The sequence below is a fragment of the Anolis carolinensis genome, unplaced genomic scaffold (genome assembly GCF_035594765.1).
Source record: "Anolis carolinensis isolate JA03-04 unplaced genomic scaffold, rAnoCar3.1.pri scaffold_13, whole genome shotgun sequence".
Classification (NCBI taxonomy): Eukaryota; Metazoa; Chordata; class Lepidosauria; order Squamata; family Dactyloidae; genus Anolis; species Anolis carolinensis.
In genome coordinates this window covers 7,041,386-7,057,521 of record NW_026943824.1, presented here as the reverse complement: position 1 = coordinate 7,057,521, position 16,136 = coordinate 7,041,386, and the positions used below count along the sequence as shown (strand labels likewise).

At 42.9% G+C, this 16,136-nt stretch overlaps 1 long non-coding RNA gene across 1 annotated transcript; it reads left to right on the top strand.

Moving 5' to 3' along the window:
* Positions 1 to 1,658: 1,658 nt before the first annotated feature.
* LOC134294244 (uncharacterized) lies at positions 1,659 to 8,280 on the top strand. Its single transcript, XR_010001211.1, has 2 exons — positions 1,659 to 2,668; positions 4,631 to 8,280. It is a non-coding gene; the product is annotated as an uncharacterized LOC134294244 (long non-coding RNA).
* Positions 8,281 to 16,136: the final 7,856 nt, after the last annotated feature.

Below are 16,136 nucleotides of genomic sequence, written 5' to 3'. Positions count from 1 at the left end.
TTTGCAGTTGGCAGATCGTAATTTTGTCAGTGTCTATTATTTCCAAATGCCGGCTGAGATCTTTTGGCACGGCACCCAGTGTTCCCATCACCACCGGGACCACCTGCACTGGATTATGATGATGATGATGATGATGATGATGATGATTATTATTATTAGAGTTATTATTGTAAGCAGAAGCTGGGTGGCCATCTGTCGGGAAGGTTAGGAGTGTGTCTTCCTGCCTGGCAGAATAGGGTTGGAATGAATGGCCTTTGGGGGTCCCTTCCAACCCTAGGATTCTATGGTTTGCTTGTGTCTTCCTACCTGACAGAAGAGAGGTTGGAATGGATGGCCTTGGGGGTCCCTTTCAATTCTAGGAAGCAAGAGAACTACCTTCTTGCTGCATTGATCCAGAAGAACAAAGTGGGGGCAGCATGGCATGTATTTTTCATAAAAACAGCTTGGTTTGGAGATGATTTTACAGAATCGGACGCGATGCGTTTGCATCACTGGGTGAGCTAATAAGGGATTCGGTGCCAAAATCACTGACTGAATTGCTTTCCGTGATCAAAGTGACGAAGCGTTCCCTCTTGGCAAAGGCTTTTGCTTTTCTTCCCCCCCAAAAGCATCAAGAGACAAGAGAAAGGATGGGAAGCCACTGCCTGGCAGCCGCTCTTCCTCTTTTGCAAAGCCATAAATATTGCTCTCTCCGGTGACTCTTTCTTTCCTTGAATACCAATGTGGGCCTTTGTGCATTAAGACCCAAGGAGATTGCAGACCTTGAGACGGTTCTCTTGAATGGGAGACCTTGAAGATCTGCAGGAGCTCTGCTCCGGTCTTGCAAAGTCCGGAATCCGATAATATTATCAGTATTAGCAAGAATGGCAAATATTCAATGCCATAAAGATAATGCGAACAAACCAGATCAAACAAATGATGTTTAGTCTTGGCCACTTTAAGTCTCTCTTGAGAATGAGAAAAGCAGGATATAAATATAATACAGTAGAGTCTCACTTATCCAAGCTAAACGGGCCGGCAGAAGCTTGGATAAGCGAATATCTTGGATAATAAGGAGGGATTAAGGAAAAGCCTATTAAACATCAAATTACATTATGATTTTACAAATTAAGCACCAAACCTTCATGTTATACAACAAATTTGACAGAAAAAGTAGTTCAATACGCAGTAATGTTGTGTTGTAATTACTGTATTTACGAATTTAGCACCAAAATATCACGATATATTGAAAACATTGACTACAAAAATGGCTTGGATTATCCAGAGGCTTGGATAAGTGAGGCTTGGATAAGTGAGACTCTACTGTACTATTTATTTATTAATTATTTATTACATCACTTCTACCCCGCCCTTCTCACCCTTCAGGGGACTCAGGGCGGCTTACAATACAAACATATACATCATAAAACAGTTTACATCAGATTTAAAATCCATCGAGATTAAAAATTACAATAAAATTAAGAGTATACATTGAAAACATACATAATTATACATTTAATACGAATACTAATACTAATATTACTATGCTAGTGATGCAACGTGTTAAACCGCTGAGCTGTTGAATTTGCAGACTGAAAGGTCGCAGGTTCGAATCTGGGGAGCGGAGTGAGCACCCGCTGTTAGCCCCAGCTTCTGACAACCTAGCAGTTCGAAAACATGCAAATGTGAGTAGATCATTAGGTACTGCTCCGGCGAGAAGGTAACGGCACTCCATGCCGTCATGCCGGCCACATGACCTTGGAGGTGTCTACGGACAACACCAGCTGTTGGGCTTATAAATGGAGATGAACACCAATTCCCAGAGTTGGACATGACTGGACTTTTTTTTTGAAATATTTTTATTGGAAATTTTGTGCTTGAGGTTAAAAAAGAAATATGCAAGTAATAGAGTTTTCACATCGAAAGTGGGAGAACACTGATTGTTTATAGAAAGTAGGAAATGATATAAGAGAGAGAATATAAGAAGAAAAAAGGAAAAAGAGAGAAATTTGTCCGATTTATCCTCGGCTTTTTATTTTGCTATATGAATTTGGAAATGTCTTTATGCCAAATATTAAAAATGCTTAGATTCCTTATAATTGGGAACGACTGGAATAAGTAGAGCAATTTGGGTAACACATTCATTTTGATAATTGAGATTTTGCCAAGAAGAGATAGCTTCAAATTTTTCCAGTTATCCAAATACTGGACATGACTGGACTTAATGTCAGGGGAAAACCTTTACCTTTACCTTAAATGCAGGTGAGACGTAGCAATAGCTAATCATCATCATCATCATCATCATCATCATCATCATCATCATCATCATCATCATCATCATCGAAGCTAGAGTCCAGGATTGATAAACAAAAGTAGGGTCCGATTGCTAAAAATGCTCATTTCCCAAAAACAGCATTGACTAGTTGTCCACTGGTGTTAGTGGTGATTTTTAAAACAACAACTCTGAAAAATGCTTTAGAATGGCCAATCTTCTAAAAAAAATGGAAATGTATGGGTTCCATGGGATTCAGGGATCACATTGGCTCCCCTTTTGCCCATCTTGTTAATGCTTTTTCCTTTTTCTTGACATGACTGCTGATTTAAGGAAAGCGAGGAAAAAAGACTCACGGAAGGCACTTTGCTAATATCAAGCCCGATGAATAATTAAACTCCTTCGAGTGTAAATGCGGTAAGTAAATAATATATTGGGTTTTTTACGCTTTGAAGGAAATTGCCTCTTCTGTTGATCCTTGTAAGGGAAGTCGGGGTTTGTTCGGCATTGGAGGTGGAGGGGAACCCATTCGGGGATAATGGAAGTAAGGGCATTAAATCCTTGCGGTGGATGATGGGATATAAAGAATGATGGAAAGATGAGGAGAAGGCCTTCCTTGATGGTGCCTCTCCAAACTACAACTCCCAGGCTCCCCTAACATTAAGCCATCCTATGCCACTTGAACTGGTTTGGCTGAATGAGATGGGGTCTTGGGAGGTATAGTTCCACAAAGTTTTCAGCTTTCTTTGCCAAAGAAGACCGGTGCCTCTCCAAACTACAACTCCCAGGATCGCCTAACATTAAGCCATCCTATGCCACTTGAACTGGCTCGGCTGAATGAGATGGGATCTTGGGAGGTATAGTTTCACAAGGTTTTTGGCTTTCTTTACCAAAGAAGGTGCCTCTCCAAACTACAACTCCCAGGATCCCATAGCATTTAGCTATCCTATGCCACTTAAGCGGCTATGGCTGAATGCTATGGAATCCTGGGAATTGTAGTTTGGAGAGGCCACTAGCCCTTTGGGGCAGTTGCAACACTGCAGCCAGTGATTATCCATATTATGTGTAATCCCAGCCTGGGAAGGATCTGGTTAGCAAAGCTGGGAGTTATAGTTTTGCAAGATCTCTGACAACAACAATAAGGTAAAGGTTTCCCCTGACGTTAAGTCCAGTCATGTCCGACTCTGGGGGTTGGTGCTCATCTCCATTTCTAGGCCAAAGAGCCGGCATTGTCCATAGACATCTCCAAGGTCATGTGGCTGGCATGACTGCATGGAGCGCCGTTACCTTCCCGCCAGAGCAGTATCTATTGATCTACTCACATTGGCATGTTTTTGAACTGCTAGGTTGGCAGAAGCTGGGGCTAACAGCAGGCGCTCATTCTGCTCCTGGGATTTGAACTTGGGACCTTTTGGTCCGTAAGTTCAGCAGCTCAGTGCTTTAACACACTATGCCACAAGGGGCCCCTGACAACAACAATACATTTCATTTATTTGTTGGACTGAATATTTGCCTTTTACGTTGTTAGCCGCTCCGAGCCCCGTATTGGGAGATGGGGCGGGATATAAATAAAGTTTATTTTTTTATTATTATCACTAGGTGTGCCCCGCCACGCGTTGCTGTGGCAAAGTATGGTGGTATGGATTATATGAGACCCCTTCTACACAGCTATATAAAATGCACACTGAAGTGGATTATATGGCAGTGTGGACTCAAGATAATCCAGTTCAAAGCAGATAATATAAGATTATAAATGGGTTATATAGCTGTGTGGAAGGGCCTGAAGTGGATTATATGGCAGTGTGGAGTCAAGATAATCTAGTTCAAAGAAGATAATATAAGATTATAAATGGGTTATATAGCTGTGTGGAAGGGCCTTGAGTCTACACTGCCATATAATCCAGTTCAAATCAGATAATCTGTATTTTATAGGCAGTGGGGAAGAGGCCTGATTGAAGAGGGCCTGGGCGCCATTAAATGGCTGAGTGGGTTGCTAGGAGACCTAGTGGGCGGAGCTTAGCCTTCTAACTGGGAGCAGACCCAGTGGGCGGAGCTTAGCCTTCTAACTGGCAGCAATGGGATAAAAACAATTATTCCTCTCCCTCTAATTAGGACTTTATTTTTCTTTTCTTTTTGTTGTCGGAACCTAGGGGCAAGGATGGGGGGTTGTGTTGCCAAGTTTCATGGTTCTGTGATGTGTAGTTTTGTTGTTTTGCTCACTGTCCAAATTTCATTACCCTTTTATATATATAGATTTGCCCATGCCTGTTGTATATAGATGTATGAATAGACATGAAAATCCTTCGTAGCAATAAAATGGACATGCCTCGTTTTGATCATACTGCAATGGGATTTTATTTTCTTTCTTTTGGCCCAAAGTTGAGTTCCAGTTGCTTCTTTAAACCCTGGCTCGGCAGAAGACCTTTTCCTCCTCTCTCCTGAAGGTACATCGATAACGCTTTAGCCCCCCGCGGCTGTTGATGCGGCTGCTGATGCTTTTCCCCTCCGCGGGGCTCCTGCTCGCTGTTTCCAAAGATGGACACCAGATCCCCAATCCGGCGGCGCAACTTTAATGCGGCCTTTTGATGCTCCGCAGCGGGGACTGTGTTTGACAAGCTCAGCCGGCAGGAGGGAACAAGGGAGAAGAGAGCGGAGGGAGAGGAGACCCAGCAGGGCCAGAGCCTCCAAACAAGACAAGCTCGGAAAATACAAACCCCAGAACAACCATGTTTTTAATGCGTCGTGCCTGAAGTTCACAGCTAGACAGATTCACATTCGAAAGAGCTGTACTTGCCAGGCCGTGACCGAGCACTTCTGGCAACACGTTGGTGGCGTGGATGCACCCGTAATGACTCGGGTCTCATGCGCCATCGGATCTAATGCGCACCTCCGTTTCCCAAGCCCTGAAACCCAATAAAGCACTTACTTACTTACTTACTTAGGCGATCCCTCATAGTTTGAGGATGATTGTCTTCCATCTTGGGTGTGTATTCTTGACCTGCATGTTCTCCTGCAATGAGGACATCGGTTCCCAGGTGGAAGGCGGTCCCGGTCAGGGTTGGCTTGACGCTCCTTCCTCTTGGCACGTTTCTCCCCTAAGCCCTCCATTCGTGCCTCTTCAAACTCCGCAGCACTGCTGGTCACAGCTGACCTCCAATTAGAGCGCTCAAGGGCCAGGGCTTCCCAGTTCTCAGTGTCTATGCCACAGCTTTGAGGCCATCTTTAAATCTCTTTTCCTGCCCACCAACATTCCGTTCCCCGTTCTTGAGTTCGGAGTAAAGCAACTGCTTTGGGAGACGGTGATGGGATTCGGACAACGTGGCCAGTCCAGCGGAGTTGATGGCGTAGGAGCATCGCTTCAATGATGATGGTCTTTGCTTACTCAAGCATGCTGACATTTGTCCACCTGTCTTCCCAAGAGATTTGCAGGATTTTTCCGAGACAACGCTGATGGAAACGCTCCAGGAGTTTGGTGTGATGTCTGTAGACCGTCCATGTTTCACAGGGTTGGGAGGGGAATGGCTTTATAAACAAGCACCTTGGTTTCTCTACGGATGTTCTGATCATCAAACACTCTCTGATTCATTCTGAAAAATGCTGCACTCGCAGAGCTCAGCCGGTGTTGTATTTCAGTGTCGATGTTGACTTTTGTGGAGAGGTGGCTGCCAAGGTAGCGGAAATAGTCAACGTTTTCTAATGTTACACCATTAAGCTATATTCCTGGCATTGCAGAGGGATTAGCGGGTGCCTGTTGGAAGAGCACTTTGGTTTTCTCGATGTTCAATGAGAGGCCGAGCTTCTTGTATGCTTCTGCAAAGGTGTTTAGGGTGGCTTGTATGTCTTCTTCTGAGTGCGCACAATAAAGTATTTGCTGGTCTAAACTTAGAAAAATTCCTCATCATACACTCTAATGGGGTGTGGCATTTCTTACTCTCTCCCTGCCCTATTTTCCTCCTAGGGTGGTACCTATCTGGTTGTGGCACACTCTCAAATGGGCAATCTCAACCTCTCACCCTGATGTGTCTTTCTGTTTACTAGTCTAGACTTTTTTCTTCCCCGAAACAAAAACTCTACTTGCCTGGTCCTGATGCCTGGCATTCCCTGCCGTTCCCGGGGACGAGATTTCTGAACTTCTCTCTCGGGTGGAGTGTTCCCGCTGGCGATGGCAGCCTATCTGGTCGAGCGAGAAGGGACGGTCTGATGTTATTTCGGGATCCCGTTTCTCGTCCTCTTGGTCGATCGCCTTGACCGGGCAGCGGTCGCCTTCACGGAACGAGTTGACAACAACTCCTAGCGTCCCGCCAAGCCAGCACTCCTGCCTTTCGCCCCACGTTGGGCACCAGAAATGTTGGGGACCCCCGGCTTGGGGTCTCCGTGTGGTCCGTGGCAGTAGGCAGCAAATGATGAGAGACCAGTCTCCAGAGGTAAAGCAGAATCTCATTTATTTTCCTTGCACAGCTGTGAAGTGGCAGAACAGTCAGAACTCCGGAGAGTTCTATTCAAAGGACTTCTGCCCCGAATGAGTCGAGGGCCACTGCTTTTATAGCCAGTAATAAACATCTTACATCAACAATTTCAGACGTCTTAGGTCAACAATTTCATTTCCCTTATGTATGTATTTCTTAACTTTTCTATACTATTTTTAATTATGCTTATGGTTATGGTTTCGCAAAACAAAGACCAAAAGGAAGTGGGTGAGGGTACATCTGGATGGGAGAGGGACTTTTCTTCCTATACATCTCTCTGGGTCATCTTGACCTAGTAGACTTGACCTGACTCCCTTCCTCCGGCTTGGGGTTTCATTCTGCTGACATCTTGTTTCTTTGTCTCTCCCCCGCACCATCTTGAGCATCTTGAGCAATGTGACAATGACCAACGGAGCAACTTTTTATCCCCACTTGGAACATTTGTCCTAGCTTGCTAACCACAAATGCATCACAGAATAACAGACAAAGGTTAACTTCTCTATTGCTGTCTCCTCAATCTTACAGAAAGGAAAAAGGTTGAGGGGTTCTCTTTAGTTCAAGTTGTCAGCAAAGCTTCTTAATCACTTTAATCAATAGCCTCTATCAAGGCGATCCCTCGTAGTTCGAGGACGATTGTCTTCAATCTTGGCGGTGTGTCCGTAGATGGCTGAAGAGACCTATTCTTGACCCGCATGTTCTCCCTTCCGCAGTGAGGACATCGGTTTCCAGATGGAAGGCGGTCCTGGTCAGGGTTGGCTTGACGCTCCTTCCTCTTGGCACGTTTCTCCCTTAAGCCCTCCATTTGTGCCTCTTCGAACTCCGCAGCACTGCTGGTCACAGCTGACCTCCAATTAGAGCGCTCAAGAGCCAGGGCTTCCCAGTTCTCAATGTCTATGCCACAGCTTTGAGGCCAACTTTAAATCTTTTTTCCTGCCCATCAACATTACGTTTCCCGTTCTTGAGTTCGGAGTAGAGCAACTGCTTTGGGAGACGGTGATCTTGGGCATTCGGACATCGTGCCCAGTCCAGCAGAGTTGATGGCGTAGGAGCATGGCTTCAATGCTGGTGGTCTTTGCTTCCTCAAGCACGCTGACATTTGTCCGCCTGTCTTCCCAAGAGATTTGCAGTATTTTTCAGAGGCAACGCTGATGGAAACACTCCAGGAGTTTGGTGTGATGTCTGTAGACCATCCACGTTTCACAGGGTTGGGAGGGGAATGGCTTTATAAACAAGCACCTAGGTTTCTCTACGGATGTTCTGTTCATCAAACACTCTCTGCTTCATTCTGAAAAATGCTGCACTCGCAGAGCTCAGCCGGTGTTGTATTTCAGTGTCGATGTTAACTTTTGTGGAGAGGTAGCGGAAATGGCCCACATTTTCTAATGTTACACCATTAATCTGTATACCTGGCATTGCAGAGGGATTAGCTGGTGCCTGTTGGAAGAGCTTTGGTTTTCTCCATGTTCAGTGAGAGGCTGAGCTTCTAGTATGCTTCTGCGAAGGTGTTTAGTGTGGCTTGTATGTCTTCTTCTGAGTGCGCACAATAAAGTATTGTGAATGTAATGCACAGCAACCAAAAGTGCCCTCTTTGTTATTTGGGCCAAAAAGGTGCTCATTACAGTTGCTGCCTGCTTAGGATAAAAACAAAAGTGTTAGGACACAATAGCTTCCAGCCACATAAAACGAAACCTTGAGGTGTACTTATGCTGTTGAATGATTCCACTTTCATTTCCTTGAACCTTCAGTTTGACAAGGTCTTGTGCCTTGGATGCTGATGCCTCGCCAAACTACACATCCCAGAATTGCACAACGTTGAGGTGATGTCCCTCAAAGAGGAGCTCCTGAAGCAACGTCCCCTTTGGCTTTGGCTCAGCACTAAGATGACTGTATGACACAAATTTCACACATACTCTTAAGTTTGGAGAGGTCATTTCGACCCAAAAAGATGAGCATTAGATTCGAGTAAATATGGTATATTACATGTGTTGTCGAAGGCTTTCATAGCCGGGATCACAGGGTTGTTGTATGTCTTTCAGGCTGTGTGGCCATGTTCCAGAAGTATTCTCTCCTGACGTTTCACCCACATCTATGGCAGGCATCCTCAGAGGTTGTGAGGTGTGGAATATTATATGGTATATTACACTGTGCCGGTGGTGCAATGGGTTAAATCCTTGTGCCAGCAGGACTGCTGACTGAAAAGTTGGCAGTTCGAATCCGGGGCGTGGGATGAGCCCCCGTCTGTCGGACATGAGAGAAGCCTCCCACAAGGATTGTAAAACATCAAACATCCAGGCATCCCCTGGGCAACATCCTTGCAGACAGCCAATTCTCTCACACCAGTTTCTCAAGTCGCTCCTGACATGAAAAAAAATTGTACTGTGTCAGTAGTAAGGCGTGTCTACACTGGGGAATGAATGCAGTTTGGCACCACTTGAACTGACACATCTCAAAGCCAGGTTCGCTCCCATTCTTCCCACAAGAAACAGCGATGGATTGTCTCAATAAAAGGCTGAATTAATTTGCGTTGTTCTCCGAGCGAGAGAGACGAAAAAAGGCTCTTTAGCCATTTCGAAGCCAGGCGAGGGCAAATTAACAGAGCGGATATTAATATATTCCCTCGATTATGATCAGCCAGGAAGAATATGAACGCCTGCCAGACGTCCTTTGACGCTGCGTCGAGGTTCAGAAAATGAACATGAATCAGTTCCCCCTTTCCCTTTTTCTTGTCTCTCTTTTCTTTCGTTAAGCAGATAGTCTTTAATTTGAGACTCGGGGAAACAAAGGCGACAATGGCACGGTGGATAGAGAAGCAGTGTCCTTCTTTTGAAGATGAGCTCAAGGAACAAGGCGCACACTTTCTGAGATGATTGTTCGGAAGTTCGCCTTTCTGGGCCACATCCAGAAACTTTGGGGAAAAGACTGTCTTTGAGCACGCTTTGTGCCGAAAGACTGCTGCTGGAATGGTAATACAGTAGGAGTAGCAATGGCAATAGCAATAGCAATAATAATAATGATAAATATATATGCAGTAATAATATAGTAGTAAAATTTTAATATGGTAATTATATATTAGTAAAATTATAATATAGTAATAATAATAATATATGAATACAGTAAGTCTCACTTATCCAACACTTGCTTATCCAACGTTCTGGATTATCCAACACATTTTTGTAGCCAATGTTTTCAATATATCATGATATTTTGGTGCTAAATTCATAAATACAATAATTACTATATAGGATTACTGTGTATTGAACTACTTTTCCTACCAAATTTGTTATATAACATGATGTTTTGGTGCTTAATTTGTAAAATCATAACCTAATTTGATGTTTAATAGGCTTTTCCTTAATCTCTCCATATTATCCAACATATTTGCTTATCCAACATTCTACCGGCCAGTTTACATTGGATAACCGAGACTCTACTGTATATGACTATATAACAACAACCTGAAAATACTAGTTTACTGCATTGGGGAGAAAATACTAGTTTACTGCATTGGGTGCCAACACCAAGAAGGCCATGGGTGCATATCCATTGTAGGATTAATGCAGTTTGGGATAATTTCAATTGCCATGGTCCCATGCTATGAGATCCTGAGAGATATAGCTTTATAAGCTTTCTCTGCCCAAGACGGCTGGTGCCTCTCCAGATTGCAAATCCCAGGAATTTCGTAGCACGGAGCCATGGCTGTCGACGATTAAATGTGACCATGTCAATAATAGTGAAAGCTTGAGGCCTTTTCTAACTAGGCAATTTTAGTGCTATGAGTCCACTGCTAGTGGGACTTCTAGTGCATGCAGGGCCTAGAGATGAGAGTTTAGGAAGAAAAATTCTTCCTAAACTAAAAATCTCAAGGATCTCCAGGATGTTGCGATGGCTATGTGGGAGGGCCTTTGGAATGGATTCGGAGACCCAGTTATAGATCAAACAAGGCATCATAGATGACAATTTGCTGGCTTCACAAAGGCAAAGAGCTTCCACTTCAACATCAGGAAAAACTTCCTGGCAGTCAGAGCTGTTCAACTGTAGATCATGCTTCCTTGGAACCTCCTCCTCTGGAAGTTTTTAAGCCGAGACTGGATGGGTATCTGTTGGGAGGGATCAGATTGTGTCTTCCTGCTTGGCAGAAGGGAGGTCCCTTCCAATTCTAAGACTCATATCATTTTATACTTAAAGTCTGCTGCGTTAAAGACCCATGTTCAGCACCATGGACAGCTGAACTTTGCTTCTGTGGGTAGTTCAAGGAGAACTAGAGCTCTCCAAGGCAGTGAACCTATTGGGGAGGAGAGAATGAGCTCTTTGATGGACTCTCCAAGGTGCTGGGCCTCAATGGAGACCTCTCCAAGATGCTATCCAAAGATCTGAAGCTTTCCAGTGGTTAGAGTTGCAGAGCAAAGATGTTCGGGACTTCCTTGCCTAGTAGCCCTGAGCATTGGCTGGGCTGGTTTCTAAAGTTCCTCTAATAATAATAATAATGTTCCTTGACAAAATTGAAGGAAAAGCTGATAAGGAGAAGACCTGGCTCTGGCTCACGAATGGGACCCTGAAGAAGGAGACAGAAGGCCTGATCCTTGCAGCCCAGGAGCAAGACATCAGGACAAAGGCAATTCAGGCCAAGATCGAAAAATCAGCTGATGACCCAAAATGCAGACTGTGCAAGGAAACCGACGAAACCATGGATCATCTCCTCAGCTGCTGTAAGAAAGCCGCACAGACAGACTACAAACAGAGGCACAACTATGTGGCCCAAATGATCCATTGGAACTTATGCCTCAAGTACCAGCTCCCAGCAGTAAAGAACTGGTGGGATCACAAACCTGCAAAAGTATTGGAAAATGAGCACGCAAAGACACTGTGAGACTTCCGAACCCAGACTGACAAAGTTCTGGAACACAACACACCAGACATCACAGTTGTGGAAAAGAAAAAGGGTTGGATCATTGATGTCGCCATCCCAGGTGACAGTCGCATTGACGAAAAACAACAGGAAAAACTCAGCCGCTATCAGGACCTCAAGACTGAACTTCAAAGACACTGGTAGAAACCAGTGCAGGTGGTCCCGGTGGTGATGGGCACACTGGGTGCCGTGCCAAAAGATCTCAGCCGGCATTTGGAAACAATAGGCATTGACAAAATTACGATCTGCCAAATGCAAAAGGCCACCCGACTGGGATCTGCACGCATCATCCAAAAATACATCACACAGTCCTAGATGCTTGGGAAGTGTTCGACTTGGGATTTTGTGATATGAAATCCAGCATATCTATCTTGTTTGCTGTGTCATACAATAAAATCATCATCATCATCATCATCATCTGCTTTGGAAAGCAGGTCACAGAAAAACCAGACCCAATGCAATTTAAAATCCACAACATCAACTAGAAGTAAGCATACAAAATATCTGAAAGATTTGAGTTTGTGTCTACTAATAGAAACAATACCTCGACACCACAGTAGTAGTAGTAGTTGTTGTTAGGATAGCATATTAGATAGCTAATAATAATAATAATAATAATAATAATAATAATAATAATAATAATAATAATAAGCTCAATGGAGGCAACACCATCAAGGCCATAAACACCTGGGCCATACCTGTCATAAGATATACTGCTGGCATTATAAACTGGACACCGATGGAACTGGACAATTTGGACAGAAAAACAAGAAAACCTCTGACCATTCATCATTCACTGCACCCTCGCAGTGATGTTGACCGGCTGTATCTGCCTAGAAGATCACACAGTCCTAGACGCTTGGGAAGTGTTCGACTTGTGATTTTGTGAAACGAAATCCAGCATATCTATCTTGTTTGCTGTGTCATACAACGTCGTTGTGTCAATAATAATAATAATAATAATAATAATAATAATAATAATAATAATAATATCTTGTTGACCAGGATGTAAACCAAGATATATCTTTGTCGGTTTGTGACGGTGTGTTGCCTAGCAGAGTTATTTCGGTGCTCTGCCCTTTGGGGAAAGGGATGTGTAGTCTTTGTTGGCTGTTTGTGTTTCTACTGTGCATTTCATGCTCTGTTAGCAAGGTCACCGTCCATCCTGGGAGCTTGCTACTGTGGCTGCTTCCTTAAATTAAAAATATCCCCTTCTTTCCTCATCCATAATGAATGCCCGGCGAGTGCAAAGGAGGGGGCACGCTCCGCTTGGGGAAGGTGCCCGCGAAGCCACCTCCGTTTATGGATATTTATGGCACGAGGGGAACCTTTCCGGTCATCCAAAGGGGTGGCCGCGAAAGTGGGCAGTTGCCCATCTGCTTGACCTGCGGAACACCGAGCGACCGCCGCTTTAATAGATCCATTGTGGCAGGGGCCTTCATCCGTAAAGAGCCGCCTCCGTCAGCCGCATCTGAATAATTGAATCATAACCCGCTCTTAATGAGGCGGCTGCCTTGGCATGTAATAGAGAGGCTCCGGAGCTTGCCTTCTCAAAATGCCCTCCTTTGTCCTCGCTTGCCCAAATGCCTCGACATTTGCAATGACAAGTTGGCATCCACTTCTCACTGCAAAAGCTACCTTTCGTTGCAATTTGGGTGGGGGGGGGAGGCTCTCCTATTGTGCAAGGTCAAGTTCCTAGTCCAGTGATGGCCAACCTATGACACGCGTGTCAGCACTGACACGTCTAGCCAATTTTGCTGACACGCAGTGGTCACCTCTTGGATTGTTAAGTGTTTTGTGGCCAAACTTGGTGTCATTTCATCTAGTTGTTTTTTTGTTTACTCCGTCCTACAAATATATACTAGCTGTGCCCGGCCACGTGTTGCTGTGGCGAAGTATGGTGGTATGGGAAATAAAGTATTGAGAAATTGGTGGTGTTGGATAAGTGAGACTCTACTGTATATTGATAATCTTATATTATCTGCTTAGAACTGGATTATATGAGGCCCCTTCTTCACAGCTGTATAAAATGCACACTGAAGTGGATTATATGGTAGTGTGGAGTCAAGATAATCCAGTGCAAAGCAGATAATATAAGATTATAAATGGGTTATATAGCTGTGTGGAAGGGCCTTGAGTCTACACTGCCATATAATCCAGTGCAAATTAGATAATCTGTGGAAGAAGCTTGAGGCCCAAGTCTGCCTGTCCCCTGTGCTGAGTTGGTTGCTAGGAGACCAAGTGGGCAGAGATTAGCCCTCTAAACTGGCAGCAATTGGATAAAAACAATTATTCCTTTCCCTCTAATTAGGACTTTATTTTTCTTTTCTTTTTGTTGTATCAACCTAGAGGCGTGGATGATGGGTTGTGTTGTCAAATTTGGAGGTTGGGGGGCCTGTAGTTTTGTTGTTTTGTCTGGTGCCGTGATTCCATCACTCTTTTATATATATAGATAGATAGATATAGATATAGATTATTATTATATCTTATTATTTTATTATCCTATTAATATATTTTATATCATTATATTCTATTTTTATATTCTGTTATTATTATATCATTTATTCTATTATTATTCTATTATTGTAGTATATTATCATATTATTACTATTATATTATATTATTACTAGCTGTGCCCGGCCACATGTTGCTGTGGCATTGTTTGGTGGTGTTGTTGAGAAATTGTTGAGGTAGTGGTGGTATTAAATGTCTGTTGTATGGTTGTCTTTATGTTTAGTATGCACACTGAAGTGGATTATATGGCAGTGTGGAGTCAAGATAATCCAGTTCAAAGCAGATAATATAAAATTTTAAATGGGTTATATAACTGTGTGGAAGGGCCTTGAGTCTACACTGCCATATAATCCAGTTAAAATAAGATAATCTGTATTTTATAGGCAGGGTGGAAGAGGCCTAATTGAAGCCTAACTCTGCCTGTCCCCTGGGCTGAGTGAGTTGCTAGGAGACCAAGTGGGCGGAGCTTAGCCTTCAAACTGGCAGCAATTGGATAAAAACGATTATTCCTCTCCCTCTAATTAGGATTTTATTTTTATTTTATTTTTTTTAACTTTTTATTTGTGATTTTAATGATACAATAAAAAGAGAGAGTCATTTGTGGCCACTTGTACAGATAGAAAGAAAAAGAAAAAAAAAAGAAGAAGAAGGAAGAAAAACAAATCCCACACAACCCCCCTCGACCCTCTCTTCTCTTTACATTTCCTTCCAGATCCCCTGCTCTGCAATTTAGGTCTTGTTTTTGCCAGTTCTTTCCTGCAACAATATTCTTAAGGCCCCAAAGTGTCTATTCTTTAGCAATAATTCCCTCTATATATCCAGATTTTTTTTCCCTTTAGATAAATGCTTAATTTGTTCCAGTCCGTTTTTGTCCCTGTTTTCTTTGAAATTATCTGCGTTAATGTGTCCATATTTTTTATGTCCATCAATTTTAATGTCCATTGTTCTAGTGATGGTATCTCCGCAGTTTTCCAGAGTTTTGCAATTGTCATTCTCGCCGCACTTATCATATATATGAACAGTTTTTCATCGTTTGAGTCTTTGAAGAAGTCCGTTAGCCCTAATAAAAAATATTCTGGTTTTAAAACAAGTTTTGTTTGCATTATGATCTCCATTTCCTTCTGTATTGTTTTCCAGAACCATTTGATCTTCTTGCACCCCCACCACATATGAAAAAAATCTCCCTTCTCTTTTTCTTTTCTTTTTGTTGTATCAACATAGAGCCGTGGATGATGGGTTGTGTTGTCAAATTCCGAGGTTGGGGGGCCTGTAGTTTTGTTGTTTTGTCCGCTGCCCTGATGCCATCACTCTTTTATATATATAGATTATTATATTATTCATTATTCATGACTATATTGAAACTAGAATAGAGAGAAATCAGTGTGGAAACTTTGTGAAGCTTAAACTGCAAGAAGTACAGTAGAGTCTCGCTTATCCAACATCAATGGGCTGGCAGAACGTTGAATAAACGAATATGTTGGATAATAAGGAAAGATTAAGGAAAAGCCTATTAAACATCAAATTAGGTTATGATTTTACAAATGAAGCACCAAAACATCATCTTATACAACAAATTTTACAGAAAAAGTAGTTCAATACGCAGTAATGCTATGTAGTAATTACTGTATTTATGAATTTAGCAACATAATATCACGATGTATTGAAAACATTGACTACAAAAATGCGTTGGATAATCCAGAACGATAAGTTAGACTCTACTGTATAATGAGATATTTCAGTTTCAACCTGAAACGCATTTATGGGCACCTCATAAATTAAAATTACAGATTATTTGTGAATATCATGCTTGAAATACAATCTGTAGGTGTTGAACCTTTGGATAGACAAGTCCCCGCAAGTGGACGATTTTGGAGCATTTTGGATTTATTTATTTCGTGTCAAAAGCATTGGATAATCCAGAACGTTGGATAAGTGAGACTCTACTGTACCATAGATTGTTGTACATGGAAATAATGGTAGTAAATAGTTTTTGATTTAT